Here is an 18,453-nt window from a genome sequence, read left to right on the forward strand (position 1 = left end):
ATTTAAAAGGTAAATGTTATATACCTTAACAACTAAAAAATAATAATGATATTGTTTTAAAATAGGGAAGGAACTGTAAAACATAGTGTTAAGGAAACAAATTTCCCTATGTTTTATAGTAGAGAGTCAGGTAATGTCTAAAGATGACATCTGTAGTGAAAACAACAGTTATAACCCCAGTCTGTCTGTCTAGCCATCCGTCTTTCCTTGTGTGCTTCAAAGATTTAGCATATAATTCTTATAAAAATGGGTAAACTTCAGCACACCAAATTCTATTGGTCAGACACTTGTAGAGGAAAGTCCTAAACTATTAAAATGAGAGTGAAAGTGAAAGTCGCTCAGTGGTGTCCAACTCTTTGTGACCCCATGGACAATGCAGTCCATGGAATTCTCCAAGTCAGAATACTGCAGTGGGTAGCCTTTCCCTTCTCCAGGGGATCTCCCCAAACCTGGGGTCGAACCCAAGTCTCCTGCATTGCAGGCAGATTCCTTACCAGCTGAGCCACCAGGGGAGCCCTGTTAACAAATAGTTGAGACTAACAAAACAACTGACAACTTTGTGACTTTTCACCAAAATGATGATGATGATGCTCAAGATGGTGTCAATCCTTGGGCAACTCTGTCTTGTTTTAGGTACAGTACTGCTTGCTAAATAAAAGTTATACATAGAAGGGAAATCAGAAATGTTCAGTTTTAGAATTTTGTGTTTAATGAGATGCCAATAGCTAGCTACCTTTTACTATTACAATGTCTGGACTTAAAATGAGGTTTGCCTCATTTCCCCGGTATGTGGGAAAATGCTATACTTCCTTGCTTCGTTCTGACAATCAACTTATTTGGTGAATGATAATGGGTAAATTGAATGAAGAGAGACTTACTGGAATTTCTAGAATCATGTGTCCGAACAAGACATATGTTTGATCGATTCACTTGTCACATGTGTTGCCCAACATGGTATAAATTAAGGCATGCAGTAGACTGACCAAGATTTTTATTCTTCAGTTGAATGTCATATTGTGCTGATTTTCATAAGAAATTTGACAAAATTTAATGTTATAATTTTTTTAAAGAAAGACACTAACTAACACGCTCCTGGAATGTTGTCAGTGTTGAATAATTGTCATATGAGTGAAAGCTAATACCATAAATAATCTATGACATGGATACCTCCTTGTATAAAAGTATTTCAAATTTCTAAAACAGTGCCTCTTATCATAACCTTTTCAAACTTCCTTTCCAGATCTTAAAGCAACTTGTGCTACTTCATTTGAAGAGAATTAGGTATGTTTTATTGCATTTTTATTTGTTTACTTTTAATATAAATTTTTGAAATGCATTCATTTATTTATTTTGCTGCTTTGGGTCTTAGTTGTGACACGTGGACTTAGTTGCCCTGCTGCATGTGGGATCTTAGTTCCTCTTCAGGGATTGAACCCGAGTCCCCTGCATTGGAAGGCAGATTCTTAACCACTGGACCGCCAGGAGAGTCCCTATTGCATTTGTTATACTCAGCTTTCTATTTTGTGATATAGTGGTTGTGTCTGTCTCCCTGTTTAAGTTCTTTGAAGATAAAAACTGTGCCTTTATTGACCTTTGTTTTGCTCCCTCTCCACTGTGACTAGTACAGTACTTTATATATGGACACTCCAGACTCAGGTCAATAATTGTTGAGTTGCTTTGAGATGAAATTGTTGGATAGGTTTTTAGAAAACTTCCTGTGTAATAGGCCTGTGACAAAGCTCAAATGTAATCATGACAGAGAAAGTTTTGACACTATAAAGTTATAAACTGGTGTTCAGTTCAGTTTAGTTGCTCAGTCGTGTCTGGCTCTTTGTGACCCCATGGACTGCAGCACGCCAGGCCTCCCTGTCCATCACCAACTCCCAGAGTTTACTCAAACTCTTGTCCGTTGAATCAGTGATGCCATCCAATCAGTTCATCCTCTGTCATCCCTTCTCTTCCCACCTTCAATCTTTCCCAGCATCCAAGGAGTTAGTTCTTTGCATCAGGTGGCCAAAGTATTGGAGTTTCAGCGTCAACATCAGTCCTTTCAACGAATATTCAGGGTTGATTTCCTTTAGGATGGACTGGTTGGATCTCCTTGCAGTCCAAGGGATTCTCAAGAGTCTTCTCCAACACCACAGTTCAAAAGCATCCGTTCTTCGGCGCTCAGCTTTCTTTATAGTCCAACTCTTATATCCATACATAACTACTGGAAAAACCACAGCTTTGACTAGACAGACCTTTGTTGGCAAAGTAATGTCTCTGCTTTTTAAAGACATTTTTCATCATTTAAGCTTCAAGCATGTGATATGTGACTGAATGGAATTCCTGGAGAACTGTATTAATGTGTTCCAAAGGGCTGAATCCTGAGGAAAGGATTAGGAGTGCACCTTCAGAGATGCAGCCTAGTTTCAGCCTAGAGACCCCACAGAGACTCAGACAGAGACTCAGAGTCTTTGAGTGTCTCCTGAGGAGCTGAGGGTAGGCAGTGGACTGCTGCAGGGGCAGGGACTCTGGATGCAGTGGACCTGGGTATGGCTGGGTGCGGCAGACTTGGGTATGGCATAAGCCCTCTTGGAGGAGGTCACCATTAACCCCACCACAGAGATACCAGAACTTACACAGGACTGGGAAATAGACCCCTGGAGGGCACAAACAGAACCTTGTGCACCAGGACCCAGGAGAAAGGAGCAGTGACCCCACAGGAGACTGACCCAGACTTGCCCGTGAGTGTCCAGGAGTCTCTGGCAGAGGCGTGGGTCGTGGTGGCCTGCTGCAGGGTTGGGGGCACAGAGTGTAGCAGTGTATGCCTGGGATCTTTTGGAGGAGGTCGCCATTATCTTCATTACCTCCACATAGTTTGGCCTCAGGTCAAATAACAGGAAGGGAACACAGCCCCACCCTTCAACAGAAACTGGTGTTAGTGGTTATTATCACACCCATCTGTAAATTGGAAAGTTTAACTTTGGAACCCTTAAGCAAAAATGCTAGAAAGTCTCCATTTATCTCATTTACCCATTATCATTTACTAATCTCTGTGGGTCATCCTGCCAACCCCAGCTGTCCCCTCATCTATGTTCCTTGAAATACCAGAGTTGCTAAAGGCTTGGGGAAGGTTTGGTTTTCACATTATCTTCTTATGTACACCCTGACATCATCTCAGAAGTACAATTAGTATAATACTTACATAAAAGGTGTTTATGAGGACAAAATCAGACAAATAACTAAAGACTTAAGCACTCAATATGCTTCCCAGATAGCTCAGCGGTAAAGGAGACATGGGTTCGATCCCTGGTCAGGAAGATCCCCTGCAAACGGAAATGGCAATCCATTCCAACATTCTTACCTGGGAAATCCCATGAACGGAGGAGCCTGGCAGGTTCAGTCCACGAGGTCACAAGGAATTGAACACGACTTAGAGACTAAACAGCAACAGCAAGCACTCAATAGAATTAATACAGAATAGATACTTGCATGTTTCACAGATTTTACAGGGCAGCACACATCTGCTTGAAAAGTAAAAAATTCAGCCCTTTAGATTCCTGATTCCAAATTGTCAAACATTAAGTATCTTGTCATCTACATCTGGTTGATAGAATGTGAATCCTCCCCCACACCCTTTTTTTGTTTTGTTTTTTTTTTACCAGATGGCTTCAGCCATAGATAAAGCATGGACTTTTCCATGTTTCACATGGTACTTGATGTTGTAGAATTCAGTTTTTGTGCTGTTCTTTTTTCCCCTCTTGCTATTGCCTGGATCTCATTAAAAACCATTAGTGATGTAATACTAAACCTATGGAATCTTAAACATGCTTTTAAAATCCTGTGGAATAAAGATGTCTCCTACCAAACCAAAAATGCAGTGGGAATAGACAAAGTTACATTTCTTTAAGAAAAAATGACTCATTTCATAGTTTCCAAACTGTTTTGACTGAAGCCTCTCAAAATAAACTTTCTACAATATGCAGCCTTTGATGTCTGACTTTGAAAAAAAAATCGTTTCTAAAGATACAATTCAGTCTTTTTTGGGTGTTCATGTATTTTTGCAGATTAACCTACTTTTATTTCAACCAGTGAATGACACAATATTAAATAGCCATCAGACTAAAAAAGAAAAGTATGTTTGAAGTGGTCTTAACTCCTACATAAACCAAATGTAAAGAACATGCCATATGACTTTTTAAATTACCACAAAAATAGAATTTCCAGAACATTACCAGAAAGGGGATTTGGTCCATTAAGAATAACAAAACAGTGTAGATGTCATGAAAGTGGAAGATTAGGAGTGCAGTTAAACTTAGTAATGATATTTTTGATTCATATGCTATTTCCTAGGCTAGGCAACATTTTTAATTTTTCACAGTCCTGAACCTTAATCCTTAAAGGGTAATTCAAGTTTTGGAGCTTACATGCCGCAATTTGTTTGGGGTGGCAATTTGCCATTGACTTGCCTCTGGATTCTTTTGTGCTCTTCCAGCTGCGGGACTCAAAGGTGGTCATTTATTAAGTCCAGGTCTACATATGGCCACTGAAATAACCGGCTTTCAATCAAACCTTTATAAAAAATCCAAACAACCAGTTCTTGTGCAGTTGATCAGATTGATTTAAGACATCAGTTGCTTCTGTTCAAACAACTGTGAATGAAATAGCTGAGTAACTGAACAACCTTTTCTTTCTTTCTTTAATTCTTTTTTTCTTTTGAATGTTTCCCTTTGGAGCAGTGGGAAGGAGCTAGATTAAGATGTGCATTCTAGTTCCAACTCTTCCACCTCTATCTGATGCTTGGCAAGTTCCTTAACCTCTCCAGCCTGTACTTTCTCATCGACAAGTGGAGAGAAAAAACACTTTCCTCGTGGGTTTGTCTGAAACATTAAAAAAAAGATGTATGGCATTTGACACACCCTTAGCATATGGTAAATATAAATTTCTTTCCAGTTGCCTGAATGGCATATACATAGCATCTTCTGCAAAAGCAGAAGATTTCCACTGTAATGATAACTTCTCAATAAAAAAGTGAAGAGAATATTTGACACTCAAGTCATTAGACTATTGTAAATATCAGATTCTAAGATATATCTCACTTGATCAAATTCAAGTTCTATAGCCTGATGTCTGAGATAATGGCAAGAAGGGACTGTTGCTGGAATTTATGTTATATTATGAAACCTGTACATCCTCTAGAACTTGATATTATCTTCAAGCCTTCTACTTCTTTCCTTTCTTTCAGAGGCCCTTTTAAGCCTATTATCCAATAATATCTCTAAACTCTTCTTGAAGCTATATGCATTTTTAGCCTGGTACTAGCACTGCAAGTAATGTTTTCCAAGTGTTTAGTACACATACTTTGAAGAGGCTCTTCTATTATTTGGCCTGAAACTGTCATTTCAAAGCATCAAGACTGAGATAAAGCAGGGAATGGGAGATGGGAAAAGGGCAAGGCAACTAATATTTATAAGATGACAGAAAGTTTAATAGAAAATGAATGGGGGTCATACATTCTGGCAGGCTTGGACTTCATTCCAGCTCTGTTTCATTCTACTTCATAGGGTTGTTAAGAGGATGCTATGTACCCAGTTAAAACAAATCTGTTTTGCAAACTTTGCTAATGCTAGTAGACAGTTAATTTTGGATTCCTTCTTTCAAGTCACTTATTTTAATGAGTAATTAAGGGAACTCCTCTTGTGATCCGGTGGCTGAGACACTGTGCTTGCCCTGCGGTGGGTGCAGGTTTGATCCTCGGTCTGGAGATTAAGATCCCACACACCACGTGGTGCAGCCAAAAAAGAAAAAGTAACTTGGGTAGTTTACAGTCTTTAAATTGCTATAAAATGTCTAAGTATTAGCTATAATCTAAGTATTAAATTAGTATTGTTTTCTCTGTGTAAAGATAATTTCATAGCCTAACTTTCAGATTTGTAGAAAGTGAAAGTCGTTCAGCCGTATCCTACTCTTTTCAACCCCATGGACTATACAAGTCCACAGAATTCTCCAGGCCAGAATACTGGAGTGAGTAGCCAGCCCTCCCCTTCTCCAAGGGATCTTCCCAACCCAGGGTTGGGACCCAGGTCTCCCATATTGCAGGTGGATTCTTTACCAGCTGAGTAAGTCTTTTATATATTATTTCCACCCCCACCCCATGAATTATTGCTAACCATTTTTATTGCTAAGGGCATCTGCTCTAATACTTCAACATAGTGGGTCTCAAACTTTCACACTGGAATCATCTGGGGAACTTGTAAAACAGTTTGCCATGCCCCTTCCCCTGTCTCTAATTCAGGAGGTGTGGGGAGAGGCCCCAAAGTTTCACAATTTTGAGTAAATTTCTATATTATACTGACGCTGCTGGTCTGGGGACTACATCTTGAGGACCACTAGGGTGGTATTTTGTTCTAGATAAGCATCAAACCCCAAAAGCGAGGTTTCAAGTTGTGCCCAGGTGGCAATAACCTTCCCATGTCAAAGAAAAGAGAAAGGTGATTTGGAGGATCAAGGTTTCCTGCGTTGCAGGCCTTCCTCAGGGTGAAAGTTCTCATTCTTTCTGAGACAATCTCTTTTAGCTGGATTTCAAGAAAAATGTGAGAAGCAGGAACTAAATCTTTATAAGGTAGTGTTAGTCGCTCAGTCGTGTCCAACTCTTTGTGACCCATGGACTATAGCACACCAGGCTCCTCTGTCCATGGAATTCTCCAGGCAATAATACTGAAGTGGGGTCCATTCCTTTCTCCTGGGGAATCTACCCAACCTAGGGATAAAACCCGGGTTTCCTGAATTACAGGTAGATTCTTTACCATCTGAGACACCTGAGCCACCGTGGAAAACCTTATAAGGTAGAGGCAGGCCTAAGTTTGCTGTGTGTATAATATGTGTATTCTTTCAGAATAATATGGAGATTTCTTTTTTACTGAGTGGATTATTGGTCTATATGATTTATAAAATTATATTCAATCATACAATTAAAGAAAAGACCTCTATTTGCAAAATAGCCCAAAGTCATTTTATACTTACCAAAAAAATGATCTTAATACTTCTTGTAGATAAATCTTCCAAATGATTTATGAATCATTAATAGCTCAATTCTTAGACCCAGGGATTAGAATTAAGTGTTGTATCTGAGAGAGGATAACTTCACAAACTAACCAGAGGAGATAGGACAGGTTGGAGAGAAATAAATGCATCATATCTAGAGTCTTCACTGACTATCTTTTCATCCAAAGTTTCATTGTCACCATTTTAATTAAGATTTCAAGAATCACCAAACTTACTTCCATATTGTTTAGTCCCCTCCCTGACCCATCTCATTCTAGACACTGATTGTGAATCTTTCCAAACTATCATTTATATTTAAAAACCCTAATTCCTACTGACTGTTCCAAGAATAAAGTGTGAAATGGATATCCAAGGACATAATCAGTACAGCATGCTTCCCCAACACTTCCGGCCATACTTTTGAATGTGCTCGCTCATGAATTTAACTTGTGTGTTTCTGCCCAAATGGCTTTGCTTTGTTCCTGAGCAAAAGTGAAATATCCTCACTCCTTTTTTTCTAGTTATCCTGAATCTTAACTCTTCCCTGAGAGCCAGTCTTCTCTGTGAAGCCTCTCCTGAGTACTCTGTGTGTGTGTGTGTGTGTGTGTGTGTGTGTGTGTGTGTGTGTGTATGTGTGTGTGTGTTGAGTCGCTCAGTTGTGTCCAGCTCTTTGCGACTCCATGGACCACAGCCTGCCAAGCTCCTCTGTCCATGGAATTTTTCCAAGAAACAATACTGGAGCAGATTGCCATTTCCTACTCCAAAGGATCTTCCCAACCCAGGGATCAAACCTGCAACTATTGCATCTCCTACATTGGCAAACAGATTGTTTACCACTGTGCCACCTGGGAAGCCTTCCTGAATACTGTGGCTCATCTAATCCATAAATAGCAGAGCTCTTCCAATACACCCTTCATCCTTTTACCCTTGAGGAACTTGAGGTCTACAGAGTCCATGACTTGTCCAAAGTCCCATGACTAGTTTAGCAGTGTCACCAGGACCTAAAATTGAGGCCATTTAACATCTAGCCAGTACTTTCCATTGCACGGTGACAGTTATCTGAATTATTTAAACTAATCATAACCTTTTTTTGTATTGTTGATTAATTGTTCATAAGTATGTAACCTGGAAATGACAAAGCTCTTCCTGGGTTACTGGGGCCTCAATCTCCATATTTCTTGGAATCTCCAAGAAAGAGAGTGCTGGGAATGCCTATGTTTTCCTGTCACCTCCTGCTCCAAATTCCTGTCACCCTCTTTGAATTTTCCACCCTTCCCTATCTCTCTCGGCTTCACCCTGTGTGGAAAAACTCCTTTTTTCCTGACTCCCACAAAACTTTGCTGTTTAATAGACTCTGATGAATGGTTTGAAGTGTTAGAAGAACATCATGGTACAGCCCAGACTGGGTCACAGTTTAAAACAAAATGTTAGACAGGGTGGCCAGTGGGGCCTAAGGAGGAAGAGGGCAAATGAGAAGTTACCTGAGACTGGAATGGCTACAGGGAAAAAAATCAGCTTTTTAGCTCTTTGCCTTAATTCTCTCCCAAGCAACTTTGGGGGTGGGGATGTTGTTCACATTTATGGAAACAAAAATAGATCAAAGTGTTAAATTTACATAAAACAGTCATCTGCCCTGGGCTTATGCTCTTAGTAGCTCTAAATCACAACAAAAATGTTGACGTTAGTTTTTCTTTAACTTGGGCCAGACTGAATTTTTAGGTAGCACTCCATTCCTCAATGACCAAGGCAAATATCTGAGGTTAATGGTATATTTTTCCTTTTCAATTTCTGCACAGGTAGTTAGGAAAAAGCCTCCAGCAGAGATGTGCAGAATGCCCTGAGATTAGGAAGGGAATAGAAGCGAAACATGGGAGCTTGCTGACATTTACTGAGTGTTTCCTTCACGTCAGATGTCATACTACCATGTGATATCTCATTTAGTTCCCAAAACAACCATGCAATGTAGATGCATTCCGTTTTTACAGAGAAATTAAACAGTGCACAGAAGTCATCCAGCAAATAAGTGGCAGATCTAAAGTTCAGATCAAGATCTGTCTGACTTTAAAACATTGCTCATGTCTCAAAACAGCCAAAGAAATTACACTGCTGGTCAGATGACAGTTGTAGCAATCAGGCACAAAAGTTTGTGAACGATGAAAACAGTAGTGGGAATGGAAACAAGCCCTCATGACTGAAACAGCCTAAGGAGAATCCTCAGATTTGATGACCATTCATAGTATCTGTGGACTTCCCTGATGGCTTAGCTGATAAGCTGGTAAAGAATCCACCTGCCAGTGCAGGAGATATAAGAGACAAGGGTTCAATCCCTGGGTTGGGAAGATCCCTTGGAGAAGGAAATGGTAACCCATCCAAGTATTCTTGCTTGGAGAATCCCATGGACCAAGGAGCCTGGCAGGCTTCAATCCATGAGGTCCCTAAGAGTTGGACACGATGGACCACACGTGCATATGCACTGTATTTGTGATGAGAGAAAGAGTGAATTTAAGATAGTGTTGATCTGATCCCATCACTTCATGGCAAATAGATGGGGAAACAGTGGACACAGTGTCAGACTATTTTTCTGGGCTCCAAAATCACTGTAGATGGTGATTGCAGCCATGGAATTAAAGGACACTTACTCCTTGGAAGGAAAGTTATGACCAACCTAGACAGCATATTAAAAAGCAGAGACATTACTTTGTCAACAAAGGTCCATCTAGTCAAGGCCATAGTTTTTGCAGCAGTCATGTATGGATGTGAGAGTTGGGTTATAAAGAAAGCTGAGCACCAAAGAATTGATGCTTTTGAACTGTGGTGTTGGAGAAGACCCTTGAGAGTCCCTTGGACTGCAAGGAGATCCAACCAGTCCATCCTAAAGGAGATCAGTCCTGGGTGTTCATTGGTAAGACTGATGTTGAAGCTGAAACTCCAATACTTTGGCCACCTGATTGGAAGAGCTGACTCATTGGAAAAGACCCTGATGCTAGGAAAGATTGAGGGCAGGAGGAAAAGGGGACAACAGAGGATGAGATGGTTGGATGGCATCACTGACTCAATGGACATGGGTTTGGGTGGACTCCGGGAGTTGTTGATGGACAGGGAGGCCTGGCATGCTGTGGTTCATGGGGTCACAAAGAGTCAGACATGACTGAGTGACTGAACTGAACTGAACTGATGTCTATATCTGAGTACAAGAAGTAAGAAGCAGAAATGTCAGTCAGAGATGTTGTTTGTAGAAGATAATGATAAATCCATGATGGGAAATGGCAAACTTTCTTTCATCCTTTCTTCTGTGTGAAGCTATTTGATTTTACACACACTCAGAGGCCCTCCTACAGAATCTTAATTGGGTATGCTCAGTCACTCAGCCTTTATAACCCAAGATGGGCAACGTGTTCAATGTGGTATCACTGAGAGCCTTCTTGGGCAACTTTTATTTATTCATCTTGCCTGTGAGTGGGCAAGGCGGGCAGGTATCTGGTTTTTGTTACTGCATAGAAGTCCTTAGAGTTTTGTTGATGTGAACGGATAAGTACTAGCATCTGAACGGCAATTACTCTATGTCTAAACAGAGGAGTCTGTGGCAGTTTTCTTACTAAAAAGTTGTTAAATTTGGCAATCCTCACTCTGTTCCAGTCATACATTTTCTTAGCCATATTAGGTTATATGGAAATAAGCCAGTATCATGGCCGGTGTATGAGTAGTTTTTCTGTACCAAGGCAGTTTTCTTGAGAGTCTTTCTCATTAGTTTAAACGGAAAAGAGGCAAATGTGGCTCAGAGTATATTTGATATATGGTTGGGAAGAAAAATAAAATCTTGCCAATCCCAAAAGTATTAGGAATAGCAATTGAGACCAAAATCAGATTTTTAACCTGGAAGACTTGGGAATATTTGGAAGGAAGGAAAGAATATTTACCTTTGCATTTGGCATTTGAACGACTTTCACAGCAGGGGGCAAGAACGACTTTCACTTTCTACAAATCTGAATTCCTTGATAGTTTGGAAGAAACAAATAAATATTTAAAGGGCTGTATCAATTTATTAAAAGTCCAACTAACCTTATCACAGATGCAGAGGAAGAGAAGAGAACAAAATCACATTAACTGTCTTATATTTTCTCTTGCTTTTGTTATCACTCAGTCTCTAGTGTTAGAAATTCAGCATTTGAGTTCTGGATCCACTACATTCTGAGTAGTTATAGGCATTGGACTTAATTTCGTTGTTCACCAAATGGAGATGATATATTCTCTATCTCACAGTGTTCTTATGAGAATCAAATGAGATAATGCATGATTCAACCACTAACGATGGAAAATATACTTTCTCTTCCAAACTACTTCTAGAGAAAAGTGTAGCAGCAGGTTATTTACCTGGTTGCTTTGGTATGGTTATCTCCCTTTCATTCATAACTTAATCATATTCTGTTTTGACACCTAATACAAATTCATCCATATTTTCATTAATTTATTCAGTTAATTGAGCACTTGGTCAATGACAAATTTAATAAATACTTTCTCTGCAAATAGATTTTTAAAAAGCCTGTAAATTAATTAGTCTATAATTAATTAATTCCCTATCTTGTAACTGGATATTCTTTTGAAATATTGACTGTTTCTTGGTCATTTATTCATTTTATACATATTTGTTGAGGGATCACTATATTTTAGGTAATTGTAAAGTGCTTGGGGATCAATGGTTTAAAAAAAAAGCAGACAGCATTTATGGAGCTTTCAACCTGGTAGGAAAGACAAACATTAGATAAATACATAGACACCGAAACATAAATGTCATTACAAATTGTGATTGTACATGAAGATAAATAGCAAGAGCCATAAAAGAATAATATGAAGGGAAAAAATCTTAAAAATCTTCATATCTAATACCTTTAATTTGATATACCTTAGCAATATAAATGGATAGAATACTTAAAGCTTTAATCATGTATCTTGTGCTTGTGCTATAACAAAAAAAATCAGTATTTTGTGAATGTTGCAAAAACCTTGACTTTGTGGGTTTAAGGAAAGCTGAAGCTGAAACTCCAATACTTTGGCCACCTCATGCAAAGAGTTGACTCATTGGAAAAGACCCTGATGCTGGGAGGGATTGGGGGCAGGAGGAGAAGGGGACGACAGAGGATGAGATGGCTGGATGGCATCACTGACTCGATGGGCATGAGTTTGAGTAATCTCCGGAAGTTGGTGATGGACAGGGAGGCCTAGCGTGCTGCAATTCATGGGGTCGCAAAGAGTCGGACATGACTGAGCGACTGAACTGAACTGAACTGAACGGAACTGAAGTGCTATCCAAGTGAGAAATGTGCTGGTATTACTAAGGAAAGGTAAGGGGATCATTTCAGTCTTAGAGAACAGCATGACCTAGAGCCTGCAAGATTTGGATCCATGCAAGAAACTGAAAGAAAGTCTGACCAAATCACAAAATTAGTGATACAAGAGGAAACTGGAGGGATAGGCAGGGACAGACCATTAACAGCAGTTGCAGGTTGTATAAATAAGTGAATCTATAATCTAAGTGCACTGTGAAGCTATAGAGGTATTTTAAGCAGGGCAGTGATCCAATCAGATTAGCGTTTTTTAAAAGGTCTTTATTTGTACAAGGCCAGAAAATTTGAACAGAAAGACATGTAAAGGAGTCTCCTGGAATGATCCGAAGAGATAAGGTGGCTCAGATTAGAGCAGTAGCAATAATTATGAAGATAAATGGACTGCTTCTACTAAATATTCTGGAGGGAGAACCACTGGGCTTATTTATTGCATGGGGAGGGGTCGGGAATATACAGTGAGGACAAGGTGGCTGGAGAGACGCCCAAGTCAGGGCTCAAGCAGTCAGGTGAATGCTGGTGCCATATTGGAAGATGGGAAGAATTCAGGGAATATGGACTATGTTCAATTATTAACATATTCTTTTTGCTGGAAGAAAAAGGAGCAGTGCTTGAATGTTTTGAGTTGTAGAGAGGAAACAAAAGTATAAAGTGTGAACTCCTCCTTCAGAGTATTTGCACCATAAGCATTAAGCCCACAATTGACACTATTTGACTTCCCTGGGCTTCCCCGGTGGCTCAGACAGTAGAGAATCTGCCTGCAATGTGGGGAGACCTGGGTTCAATCCCTGGGTTAGGAAGATTCCCTGGAGAAGGCAACGGCTACTCACTCCAATATTCTGGCCTGGAATTCCATGGACAGAGGAGCCTGGCAGGCTACAGTCCATGGACTCGCAAAGAGTCAACCACGACTGAGCGACTTTCACTACCAGACCTTGTCAAACCACCAGAGGCTCTCCTATGATGCTATGGGTTACCTCACTACTAGGACTTATTCCCTCTCCTATCTTTCACTGTGTGTACCTACCTATAATGTATTTGCTCACAATACACTTTTGGGTATATTTTGCTTATAATATACTTTTGAATTATCTCATTTCTCAAGACTTAAATCAGTCAGTCTTGAAAATTGGGTGTTTTGTTTTGTTCTGGGCTGTGCCAGGTCTTAGTTGTGGCACACCAGGTCTCTGCTGTGGCATACAGGGTCTTTAGCTGCAGCATATGAACTGTTAGTTGCAGCATGTGGGATCTAGTTCCCTGACCATAGATTGAATCCAGGATCCTTGCATTGGGAACATGAAGCCTTAACCCACTGGGCCATCAAGGAAGTTCCCGAGAATTAGGTTCTTAGAAACAACTTTTGGGGGGGAGTTTTTCTATAACTTGGCAGTGAATGGATAGTACTAGAGGTCTTTTCAATTTTGTCCTACTAGGAATATATTATTTGCTGTAACTCTTCTATAAGTATTTTGGTGGCATTGCAATTATTGTTCCAACTTTTCCAGCTGGTTATTTGAAAACAAGAATTCACATAAAGAAAATGTGATCAATTTGATCCCTTGAGCATCACTACACCCTCTGTATTACTTAACAATTAAAAAGAAAGTGAGATTTGGGGATTATGGTTTATATACAAGAATGTCCATTATAATATTACTTATAACAGCCCAAACTTGAAATATATGTCCAGTCATAGGAGAATGATTATGTAAACTACGACACTGTTAATCAAGTTAAAAGGATGGTGTAGGAAAATATATGTATGTGAAAAATATGAATACATAACATATTAAATTTGTTTTAAAAATACTATCATATGTGTTAGTAAAGAGAACCAGAAGGAAATATATTTAAACTTTAAATCTCAGAGTAGGAGGGATTAAGAGACTTTAAAATTGTTCTCTGTATATATTTCTATCTTTTCTAAATTTCCTAGAGTGAAATTTATATCTATATATTCTCCCTTTTGTTGTTGTCTTTTAGTCACTAAGTCATGTCTGACTCTTTTGTGACCCCATGGACTGTAACCCGCCAAGCTTCTCAGTTCAGTTCAATTCAGTCACTCAGTCATGTCTGATTCTTTGTGACTGCATGGGCTGCAGCATGCCAGGCCTCCCTATACATTTCCAACTCTGAGAGTTTACTCAAACTCATGTCCATTGAGTCGGTGACACCATCCAACCGTCTCATCCTCTGTCATCTCCTTCTCCTCCCACCTTCAATCTTTCCCAGCATGAGGATCTTTTCAAATGAGTCAGTTCTCATCAGGTGGCCAAAGTATTGGAGTTTCAGCTTCATCATCAGTCCTTCCAATGAATATTCAGCACTGATTTCCTTAGGATGGACTGGTTGGATCTCCTTGCAGTCCAAGCGACTCTCAAGAGCCTTCTCCAACACCACAGTTCAAAAGCATCAGTTCTTTAGCCCTTAGCTTTCTTTATAGTCCAACTCTTACATCCATACCTGACTACTGGAAAAACCATAGGTTTGACTAGATGGACCTTTGTTGGCAAAATAATGTCTTTGCTTTTTAATAAGCTGTCTAGGTTGGTCATAGCTTTTCTTCCAAGGAGCAAGCTAGTGGATGTGATGAAATTCCAGTTGAGCTAGTTCAAATCCTAAAAGATGATGCTGTAAAAGTACTGCACTCAATATGCCAGCAAATTTGGAAAACTCAGCAGTGGCCACAGGACTGGAAAAAGTCAGTTTTCATTCCATTCCCAGAGAAAGGCAAAGCCAAAGAATGCTTAAACACTGCACAATTGCACTTATCTCACACGCTAGCAAAGTAATGCTCAAAATTCTCCAACCAGGCCAGGCTCCTCTGTCCACGGGATTTCCCAGGCTAAAACACTGGAGTGGGTTGCCATTTCCTTCTCCAGGGAATCTTCCTGACCCAGGGATCGAACCCACATCTCCTGCATTGGCAGGCAGATTCTTTTCCACTGAGATACCTGGAAAGGCCGTATTCTCCATGTTTATCTAAATAAGATGTTTATCTAAAGAGCACTCAAAGATACATCTGACTTTACAGATTTAATGATCTGAAACCTTTTTCAACAGAGTAAAATGGAAATAAAAGCAGTCTTAAAAAGCATCAGTCTTTCAGTCTGTCAATAAATAATTGATGCTGTTGCTGCTACTGCTTCTAAGTCACTGCAGACGTGTCCGACTCTGTGCGACCCCATAGATGGCAGCCCACCAGGCTCCCGTCCCTGGTATTCTCCAGGCAAGAACACTGGAGTGGGTTGCCATTTCCTTCTCCAATGCATGAAAGGGAAAAGTGAAAGTGAAGTTGCTCAGTCTTGTCCGACCCTTAGCAACCCCATGGACTGCAGCCTACCAGGCTCCTCCGTCCTTGGGATTTTCCAGGCAAGAGTACCGGAGTGGATTGCCATTGCCTTCTCTGAAATAATTGATGATTACTGCACAAGTTGCTGTGGGGATGTAAAGTGATAAGAATGTTACTCCTCACTCAAGGAACTTATGATCTCTCTGCTTTCCTAGATTTCCCCGCTTTGGATTCAAATAGCCTAAAAACATAATAAGGACAGTTTTTATTTTTGTCTCTGAGCTTTTCCTTTTGAGATACATCAGGAAATGAAAGGGCTCAGAGGGAGAGAGAGGAAAAAACACTACCCGAGCAGCTTAAGTATCTACGCAGCCTCAATGCCATTTAAATCCTGGCTAAATTTAATGTTTTCCTCTCACATTTCTAGTATATTTCATATAATGTATTTGTAATTCTATCCGAAGTTCTCGGATGGCATTTGTATGCAAGCTTAGTTGTTTTGAATTATTCACAGACATTTGTTTTTCATTCTTTAGCAGTGATTTCTCACAATCTCATTTTATGTTCCAAACATGTAAGAATTGTTGTCCCTGAAAAGTGCATTTTCTTTATAAAGCTGCAAGGTACGTTTTACATACATGTCAGCTCTATTCAGTCTTTATATGTCTTCGTAATGCCAGAATTGCCACTTCAAAAGACAGAGCTGCCCAGTATGAAATTATTTGGTGGTGGCAGTTACCCAGAAGATTTTATTGAACTAATTTGTCTCTTTCATTTAATTCAATGAACTCAGCTATAAATGCTGTCCCTGATGAGGCTTCTGTTGGTAATTTTGTTGGCATATGATTAGACACTGCTATTTAAAAAATGCTGTTCTTTAGAGATAAATTTACTATAGAATGTTAAATTTGAAATATTGTATTAATGTGAAAAATCTTCACTCCATGCTCCATTTGTTTAATCACACAGTGTTTTTTTTTTTTTTTTAAGAGATCAGCCTGGGTTTAAGTTTGTGGCTATAAAAGATTGAAGTTGAGGTATTGTCCACACAACCATCAACCATCTAATATAATTGCCAATAAAATTGTTAATAACAGGCTTCAGTGAGATTCTGATTGTCCTATTTGTATCCACTTTTAATCTGGTCCCAGAAAGAATGACCCTGGATAATAAGTCAAGATTTAGAAATAAAAAAAAAAAAAAGATTTAGAAATAGAAAAGTTGGAACATCTAGAGACATCACACATATTTCCTGAGAAACTAACATGTACTCAGAACTCCACAAAGTGCTGGGGATATAGAAGTGAAGAAGACTTTAAGAAAGTAGATCATATGTTAAGGGTTCCTAATCATAAATTTTTTTTCAAGAACTCAAGCCAAAAAAATAACAAAAAAGTGAAAAATAGCTTAATATTTTTTACTTTTCTCACTAGGGAATTAGCTCAGTGAGGGCAGAGATCTTGTCAGTCTGTCTCTGCGTCATCCTTAGCAGTTTCCATTTTATAACTAGAAATAGAATCTCAAACTGGGCTGATGTTTTGTGTCATGATATAGGAATAGAAGATGAGCAGATCTCGAAATATTTTTCTCCCTGTTTCATGTGTGAGGAATGATATCCACAGTGAAGTCTCACTCTCAGGAACACACATAAGAAGGCCTTTTCTTCCACCCAAGAAAGATTCCAAGAATGCAGTTGAGTGAGAGTCAGGTTTACAGAGATAACCTTGACTCTTTCCTAATGTTTTAATAAAGAGTAAGTCATAGGTAACCTCAGATTTCTGATGACATGTCACAGGTAATGATGCTATGATTGAGAATTCATGTGGCAAGCCTCTGGTGGGCCTCCATACCTTGACAGATCTATTTTGATGTTCAAGTGCTTTGAGGTTAAGATGGTTACTTGAAGGATTCATCGATTGTAGCACTCCCTGCACCATGTCATTACTGCAAAGACAGTGCAAATTTTAAGGGTCACAAAGAATCAGTTCTCAGGATTGTTGTTTTGAAAAATCTTATCCCATGATAGTAGTTGGGAATCAAATCAATGGATTTATCTGTCCCCTAAAAACAAATATAGTGATTAATTTGTCTTAAAATAAAAAACAACCAGCTTGAACTTGGTTGTTAAGTAACCAACTAGAGGCAAAGTAGTGTTCTACAAAGAGAAAAGATCTGGGGACCCATATCTACTCACCACTAGCTGAGAGGCCTTGGACAAACCATTTAACTTCTCCAGGACTCTCTAGGTCCTGTTTATAAAATGTTTCCAATAATATTTATCTTACTGATATCCAGGGTTGACATGAAAATCATTTGGGAAAAGGAATATGAAAGCTCTGTTTACTATAAAATTGCTTTCGTTTGTATTCTTAGTCCATTGATGATACTACTAGTCACTTGGAAATCAGTCCACAAATGACTGATCCCACTGATGACAGAAGCATAATTGCCTTGTGACCAACCACTTCATCCCTACCAAGCATTCCAGACATTTCAGTGCAAAAACAAGGTCTATGGGAAAAAGTCAAAAGGCAACTGATCAGAGGAATTCCACTGGCCCTTCCCAGGGCCCTGTGCACAAAATGGTCCCCTGTGCATTGTTATTTTGCTGTGTTTGCTGATGTCCACAGTTTCCAAGACAATCACAGACTGATAACTTGGGGGTGATGATGAACAGAGACAGAGTGTGCGTGATGTTACACCAGTCTTCTAGTGCAAAGGCCCCTCTATCTCATCCATGGGATTGCAGCCTTCACTGTCTACTTTTTGAGTTAAATGTGCAAATAAATTATT

At 39.5% G+C, this 18,453-nt stretch overlaps 1 protein-coding gene across 8 annotated transcripts in view; it reads left to right on the forward strand.

The window, feature by feature from the left end:
• CALD1 (caldesmon 1) overlaps nucleotides 1–18,453 on the forward strand; it is a 227,170-nt gene that overhangs the window by 68,741 nt on the left and 139,976 nt on the right. For 7 of the 8 annotated variants that reach the window (XM_061165844.1, XM_061165845.1, XM_061165843.1 and 4 more), the window contains exon 2: nucleotides 1,241–1,281. The exons of the other annotated variant lie outside the window; for it this stretch is intronic. The gene's annotated coding sequence lies outside the window, so the exon portion shown is untranslated. The remainder of the gene's footprint in view (nucleotides 1–1,240; nucleotides 1,282–18,453) is intronic. 8 annotated transcript variants of the gene reach the window in all.

The sequence above is a fragment of the Dama dama genome, chromosome 18 (genome assembly GCF_033118175.1).
Source record: "Dama dama isolate Ldn47 chromosome 18, ASM3311817v1, whole genome shotgun sequence".
NCBI lineage: Eukaryota > Metazoa > Chordata > Mammalia > Artiodactyla > Cervidae > Dama > Dama dama.